Source organism: Malaya genurostris, chromosome 2, assembly GCF_030247185.1.
Source record: "Malaya genurostris strain Urasoe2022 chromosome 2, Malgen_1.1, whole genome shotgun sequence".
NCBI classification, from domain to species: Eukaryota; Metazoa; Arthropoda; class Insecta; order Diptera; family Culicidae; genus Malaya; species Malaya genurostris.
The window spans coordinates 26055236-26063980 of NC_080571.1; the positions used below are offsets into that span (position 1 = coordinate 26055236).

General features: G+C 36.8%; 1 long non-coding RNA gene across 1 annotated transcript; it reads left to right on the plus strand.

Annotated features, from left to right (window-relative positions):
• The first annotated feature begins 7591 nt into the window (after positions 1 to 7591).
• Positions 7592 to 8369, plus strand: LOC131432684 (uncharacterized). The gene is made up of 3 exons (XR_009229941.1): positions 7592 to 7741; positions 7802 to 7837; positions 7910 to 8369. It is a non-coding gene; the product is annotated as an uncharacterized LOC131432684 (long non-coding RNA).
• The last annotated feature ends 376 nt before the right edge of the window (positions 8370 to 8745 follow it).

Sequence of the window (8745 nt, forward strand, 5' to 3'; positions counted from 1 at the left end):
AAATTCATGTCTAGAGTTTTGTGTCAGAAGTCTGAGGTTGAATTCCTGAATCATAACTCTGGATTCGAATTCCAAACATAAATAAAGATAAAAAATACAAAATTAGTTATTTATTTATTCATTTATTTATATATTTATTTATGTATTTATTTATTTATTTATTTTTTTTAATTATTTTTTATTTATTTATTTATTTATTTATTTATTTATTTATTTATTTATTTATTCATTTATTTATTTATTTGTTTATTTATTTATTTATTTATTTATTTATTTATTTATTTATTTATTTATTTATTTATTTTTTTATTATTTATTTATTTATTCATTATTTATTTATTTATTTATTTATTTATTTATGTATTCATTTATTTATGTTTAGTTATTTATTTTTTTAATTGGAGCAGGGAGAATCCACTGGATACTTACTAGTTCTCTCTTTCTAGCAGGCATAAAACCTCCTCATCTTCTGTGCCCGCAGACACTTACAAGAGATCTGCGTCTGATATTTATATCGAGTTGACGAGAAGGTTGAAGTAGTCGATGTTCTCCAGAATTGAATCGGAAACAAACATTGCGTCGATCACTAAGCAACCCAAGTCCAATTAGATTACAGTTCGAATCTGGAAGATTATGCAGGAAAATATAAAATATATATTATAGAACACTTTGAAGTATTTAGAGCGAGTTCAGCAGTTAAAAGTTCTATATAGAAGATCTATAATAGAACAGAAACTGGAACGAACGTGTCCCCAGCAAGCCGTTCTAGTTTTATTTATTCGACCAGTTCTTCTGTCAAAATTAACACTGGCATACGATACCGTTTTATTTTCTCTATATTTGAAACACGAGTAAAACACTACTGGGGCTGCCAGCTTTTCTTGTTATTAAATTTCAAAACTGACATAAATTATGCATCTAGAACTAGAACACTACTGAAAATGCCCTTAGTACTATCCTGTTGACCTGACACCGATCAAGTTGTTGCTGGAGAAATTTAGCATAGTTTTGGCTATCAAATTTTGAAAACAGTTTGAAGTCGTCTGCATACGAGAGCTTCAAGCACTTCATAGAGAGAGATTACAGTAGTTGATGTGAAGCAGGAATAGATTCAAGGACTACCTTGTGTAACATCAGTGGTGATAGTAATCGAGTTAGAAATAGTGTCACCAATTTTCACCGACATTTTGCGCTCAATAAGATACGACTCTATCCAACCGAGAAATCCACCATAGAAACCAATACGGTTGAGTTTCGCTAGAGTGATATCATGATTGATCTTTATAGTTCTACCAAAAGAACTGGCTTTATTGAACTTTTCTTTCGTTCTTCTGAAATTTTGTATGTCCTTAAAAAAAAATATAACCTAAAATTATATTTCGTTGTAAATAAATTCAATAATAGTTTTGACATTTTTACTAATAATTATTCCCTTCTGTGTACTTCTTTAAACATCTCGAATGTATGTATGTAATGTATGGTCGTAGAGACACCCATGATGCAGAATATAGTGGACGTCCAAATGAGCCTGTAACACCAGAAAACGAAAACAATCATCAAAATCGTTTTGAATGAACGAAAAATAATAATGCGTGAGTTAGCTGTCATCGTAAAGCTATTAAAATAACGTGTTGGCTTTATATTGCATGAACATTTGACTACGAGAAAGCTCTGTTCGACGTGGGTGCCACGTATGTTCACTGTTGACCAAAAAACGAGAACGTGTTGATGATTCTGAACAGTATTTGGCTATGTTTAAACGTAACGAACCGGAATTTTTGCGTCGATATGTGACAATGGATGAAACATGGATTCATCACTTCACTTCGGAATCCAAACGATCGTCATCTGAGTGGACAGCAACTGGTGAGCCTCGTCCAAAGCGTCCGAAAGCCCAACAATCGGGTTACGGCCTCAGTATTTTGGGATGTGCGTGGTTTATCGACTATCTTGAGAAAGGTAATACGCTTAACAGTGAATATTATATAGAGCTAATGAAGCGTTCGAAGGCTGAAATTGCTAAGAAACGACCGCATATGGCAAAGGAAAAAAAATTGTTTCATCAAAACAACGCACCGTGTCACAAGTCAATCAAAATAATGGCAAAACTACATAAGTTGAACTTCGAATTGCTCCCACATCCACCGTATTCGACAGATTTAGCTTCCAGCGACTACTGGCTGTTCGCAGACCTAAAAAAATGCTCAACGTTTCAAAACACGCAGTTAATGTGTACACTCTTCTAAAGAGTTTGATTTTTTTTCTATTTTCATTGGAGAAGCAAAGAGAACAATCATTATTTCAATTACTCAAAGTTAATTACTTTTTTAACTCACGTTAAAAAGGGACGGATTTTAACAATCTATTGCATGTTGGATAGCCATTACCGTGTAGAATTTAAATCCCAAAACATATTTTGTTTACAAGATCAATTGTGACAGATGTTGTCATGAAACAGCTTTTTTTTGGTATAACTCGGAAAGTAATCATCAGAGCTAAAAACCAGGGCCGGTGAAACATGTTAAGCCCAGGTGGGTAGTTTTTCGATTTTTTAACAATATTTTGTTTCGTTATTAATTTGCATAGGACTCCCCAACTAGATTCAAAATCACTGCCAATATTTGTTTTGAGTATTAGGTCAGTGGCCTTGTCTTGTTCCATATAAACTTATTTGTGTGTGCGAATTTTCGAAATTAATTCTTTGAGAATTTTAGTTACTCTGTCATCCTGCCGATTTTCGATCGGAATATGTATCGTGCGAAGCGAACGGTGCATAAAACAAATCTATAAACAGTCCAGTCGCTGATGTGCATAACACATTGCTCAAAAAGTCCCAAGACTGATCCAAATGTCAAACTTACCTCATTTTTCGAAAGAACCAACCTTCACATGTCAAATTTTCACCTGGATCTCACCGTGGCGTTACTTGCTCACTTATGAAAAAATGGAAATAACGAGTTCTATATAGTTTCTATAGCATCGGTTTGAGAGGTGTTACCCGCACTCGGATCCATTGAAATAAAGTGTATTCTGATTTCAAACGGGACCAAATGATGCAATCGTCAGAGAAAGTTAAGCAAGTTTTGATAATCGCGATGAATGAACGAAACATTCAAGTTCGTAAATTTGAATATGCTGAAATGGTTAGGACATTAACTTTTATGATCTTACGCGAAAATCTGGGCATATAAAAGGTTTTTTCCAATCGAACAAAAGCAACAAAGCATTAACGATCGAGAGAGCTATTTGGCATTGTTAGGTCGCAATAAAAAGGATTTCTTTCGTTTCTATGAAACAATAAACGAAACTTGGATCCACCATTTTCCTCCGGAGTCATATTAGCATTCATATGGAGAAAGTCGCCTGAAAATGTAACAGGTAGCTGGAACAATCATGGCGTCAGTTTTCAGATACTCGAGGTATAATAAACATCGACTATATTGAAAAAAAAAAGCATCATCTAAAGTGATTATTACATTGAATTATTTATGCGTTTGTAATGCGACATCGAAAAAACCATTTTTAACCAAGACAATCGTTCTGTTTCCTCACCCACCATATTCTTAATAACCTAGCCTCCAGCGGCTACTTGTCCTACGAAGGCCCGGCGGGTGGCCCGCATGCTGGTCATCGACTGGAGCGGTCTTCCGTGGGCGGTGATGGTGATGTTATGGAAGAGGAACGTACTCATTGAATAGCAGAAATCTTATGAAAACCGGGGAAATCCTGATAAAATGTTTTGGGAAACAAGAAAAATTAGACGTGATTCGATACACATTGAAGTTTGAATCACCAATTATCTAAAATATATAGATTTATCTACTCGAATCGTTGCGTAAAAATATATCCAAGCAGTATGTATAATGATATCGAAAATCAGTTAAAAATGGTTGAGATGTAAATGTTCAAACCACTGTTTGTACAGTCAAAAGATTTTGAGTAATTTTATTTTTTTTTATCGGTACTTTCCAATATACGAGTGATTCATTGATCAGATGCTTAAGCTCGTCTCTTCTGATTGGAAAAAAGTAAAAGTTAAGTTACTAAAAGATTTCTGCTTACTCAAATGATCCTTGTCATATCTTACCTTTCTGCTGTATATCTTCACACCATTACTCTACTAGCTGAGTACTAGGGTTCTATTATTTTGATTTTATTTATTATTCCGAGTTATATTAAAAATATTCTTATTGTTATTAATAACACTTATTCTTAAACCTTTGATATTCATGAATAATACTTATATTACCATTGCTTTTCGTTAGAAATTTCAGGTGGGTAGTACTACCCACCGTACCCACCTCTTTCACCGGCCCTGCTAAAAACAAAAGCAAGAACTTTCATAGGCAACCAGTTTGGTCAAAATCGGTCCAGCTATATGGTATCTAGAGTCTTTTCTTTATAGAATCAGAAATGGCGGATAACGGTTGAGCCGTCTTTCAGAAAAGTGAATTACATTATTTCTATTTTTAAACATTCATTCCCCTGTAAATCTGGAACTAGTAGTCGGATTCGGATGAACCTTGTATAAGCTTTCATTTATTCGTTATAAATCGGTATTGTTGGCAGCGTTGCTACCAATAAAAGTTGAGCCGGTTATGCAGGACCTGTTAACTGCTTATACTTGCATATCAGTACCATAATCAATATCGACAAATTGAATACATATTTCGCATATGCCTATATCTGATGTTGGTCAAAGTTATAGAAAAAAAAAGTTGTTGCTTCGGAGGATGAAATTGTGAGTATAAATGGGAGCAATACGTTTGATTCTGAAAGAAGTTATGTTGGCGAGGAACTGAGATCGAAACGAGATCAAGATATCCAAGAAGAATTATCGTACCGGCTATATCCAAAGATCGATTCAAAAATAGTTTATCTTACATTATCTAATTTTTTGCATGCACAGCCAACTCTAAATATTTTGGTACAGTGACCGGAAAAAAAGAAATCAACTTATTCTTTACATTTCGTCTTCGACTCGTCAGTGCAGAGCAGTTCAAATTGAACCGCTAAGCAGACGTAAAGTTAACGCTATTTGCGAAACACTTTTTTATATTGCATCGAAGCGCAATGTCCTTTCTGACGTCCCGAGCAAAACGAATAGGCGACGGAACTGAAATTAACCCAACTTGTACATTTTCTAGTTACTAGAACGTGATTTTTAATTCGTGGGACAGATATGCGAGTACTTTCCATATGGAACAGACCCGCAATGATATTTTTTTTGGTTAAATTCACTGAACTAACCCAACATTATTTTTTGCAATTTCTTAAAGTAGGGTAAAAATAGACATTATCCGTTGGGCTAGCTCAAAAGTGGCCAAAATCCACATGGGACTAGTATGCGAGTATGGGCAGTGTACATACCCCATATGTGTAGGTTGGTGTTTACAGAACCTTATTTTTATTACAAAGCCGGAATGGGAACTCCAAAATAATTCATGTAGAAAGATTTACTCAAAGACTGTCATGATAGAATTTGCCAAAGACTGTCATAAAGAATTTGCTATGCTCATGACATGATTACTTAATAAAAAAAAAACCGGTTTTAATCCACCTAGTGGTGTAATGATGCCTTTCTCATATCATACATATTCTCATATATAAATGTGTAGTATTCTTCAAAATAATTTTCTTTGATTCTTAAAAACAAAAAGGTTTGTTCATAGACTAGTATAACCTACAGAGTGAAACAGTACTCAGGTCGGTTAGACCATCTTAGAGGAAACGAAAAGAGGTACTTCCGAAACCGGAATCTGGGAACCAGTAGTTCGGAAGTTGGTTCGAGAAAAGTGACTTCCATTTTTGAGTCTATGGCTACAATCTTCGGTCGTTCATCAAAAACTCAAGAACAAGGAAAGCCACATGAATGTCTGGCCGTCTACTGACAATGACTACCGATTGGAATAGTTTTGGAGCAACTTTAGAAATTATTTTACTTCTTATTTCCGGTGCTTCCGAAATCAGAAAACGAGAACCAGCATAGCCGGAAACGAGTTATTTGGTTGTATTTTGTCAATGACTACCGATTGGAATAGTTTCGAGACAAGTTAAGATTTATTTTACGTGTTTTCTTTCGCCGCTTCAAGTAACGGTATCCAATTTTTAACACACTTCACCTTATAATTTCGGAACCGTAAGTCAGATCCGGCAGTTTTGTGTGGGACTATGATGACTTTGTTGAAATCGGTCACGCCATCTCTGAGAAAAGTGAGGAAGTCATTTGGGATAAGAATTTTTTTTAATTATTCATACTGTAACTCCAGAACCGGAAGTCGGATCAAAACAAAATTCAGGAACTTTGTACAGGACAATTGTACCTTTCATTTCAATCCAAGTTTGTGAGAATCGGTTTGGCCGTCTCTGAGAGAAGTAAGTGCACTTATTTTCATTTTTTTGCGCATATCATCCTGTAATTCCGGAACCAGAAGTCGGATTCGGAAAAAAGCAGGAACTTTGTGTGGGGTTACGAGACCTTTCATTTAAATCTAAGTTCATGAAAATCGGTTGCATTATTTTCACTGTTTTCGTGCGCCTCACCCTCATAATTTTGGAGCCGAAAGCAGATCATCGGCACTTATTTATCGGGATTGTTAAAAAATTACCACAACAAAAGCGAAGAGACTCAACGGAAATAGTTGCGCAAGTACCTACAATTTTTAAGTATCGTCCTCCTCAAATAAACCATAATTACATTTTTCATCGAACTGAATGTTGTAACTGACATTTTTGTCTCGTTTTTTGAATCACATTTGTATTCACAAGTGTTGAGAATACTTTACTAAAATTGGTTACATCAGTGTATATATTTCATTGGCTTTATGATAATCCAACATTGAAAATAATGACCTTACCTGGATAATGCACAGAAACGGTGAAACAAACATTCCGTGATAACATAAGAGAAACATAGTTCATCCAATAAGCTTAGAAACAAGAAACATCAGAAGGTATGGGGTGCGAAGTAATGTTTTATGTTTTTTAATGTTGATCTCCACGCTACGATACTAATCCTGAATTCCACACTTGGGTAGATATGATACGGTCTCTCCTAGGACACGAACTGCTGGCAGCAACAAGGCGTCGCCAGCGTTCTGGGAAGGGTGAGGCCAGCGTCTCAGAGATGTAATAATGTAAAAAGCACGTGCTGATAATGCTTACCATTGCCGTATTCCCTTTCCTTCGCTACGCCAGAATGGAAGCTTTCCTACGCGCTTGATACGTTTTCGTTGTTCTTTGCTAGGTGGTTATTTTTCTGGTTTTATGTTTTTATAGATAAATTTTATTACACCTAATGCTTCAGTGAGTTTTGATGTAATCAGTTTTTGTAACGCGACCGGCGAGACGGCCCCCGGTGAGTGAGTGGGGTTCGACATTCGATGCGTACATTCCGTGTAGACGTATACAGACGAGACAGTTATCTTATTGGATTTCGTTTTGCGCCATCTAGAAATGAGTTACACTTTCAGGCATGTCATGTAATTTATATCTGCAACTCGGGAAGCCACTTTTGCTATATGTGTACCGACAGTGCTTGAGCAAAGATAGTTGAGTGTGAAAGTGTAACAAGAAACCATTGTACCGGGCTTACAAGTCCAAGTAGTTTCACATTGCAAAGCGTTTCGTCTTTCGAGTTGTTCATAGTATACTGAAAATGTGGCCCCGTCAAGGCAACGGACGACCTTTTGTTAAGAATTGCCCCTAAGTTTGAACCTTTTGCTTCCCGAACCATCGGATGGTTTGTAAACATACGAATAAACACGTAAACACTCAATAAATCCACTTTCTGTCTACGCAGTGTAAAACTTCCACAACTGGAACAGCAAACTAATCGGTAATCAATGTACAAAACTTCACTAAAAGTTGTTTCACGCACTCCCCTTCACTCAATTCATTTCTCCCTCAGCATTCGATTGATCAACAAGCATTCAGGCGAGAAAAAACAACAACTAATTTCAAATTAGGAAAGTAATGAATACCGTACGGGATTTTGACCCAAAATGAATTCATTTTTCTTGTTTTCCCCTGTCCGATCGACCGGCACAGCCTACTGCGGTGCGGTTGAGGGATTTTCTTTCTTACTCCCTTGCGGTTTCCGCCGCCGGCTCACCAGTTGTTGGTTGGTTGGTTGCAAAGTCCATCGATCTTTTCACTTTCATTTCCCTATAGTCCCCTCAGCATCTCACGGATGGTAGTGAGTAGACCGGGACCGGGAAAGTATTCCTCGCAACGTTCGGTGCAGACCGCTCGGTAGTAGGCCACAACCACAACAACAGGCCCCAAAGGAACATGCGTGTTACATTAACTCACCACTGACAGAACTTCCAGCTGAACGTTCGATGATAGCTGCTTGCTTGCAGTACTAAGCATAGGAATTGTACACAATTTCTCCCCTCGACCACGATGTGGTACGGGTAATTTCTGATCCAACCACCTCAGCATGGGGGAAGAAAATTGATGGCACATAAAATGTTTAGCATCAACCCGGCTTTGCCCAGCCGCACCGACATGTGGCTTGAGGTTTACCCGTTCTCCGGTTGTTTTGATCCCAGTGTTGCCGTGTCATGTGAAGCCAACAAAACGAAATTAGAACACGGTCGCCGGGTTGAAATAGGTGTTGCATTCACTAAATAGTGCGTCTGTTGACACGGGCTCTCTAGCATAGATAGAGTGTAACTGATCTTGTTCAATAGCGGCCCTTACACGATCATTAAAAGTGTCATTACTAAAAAGTAATGGCAC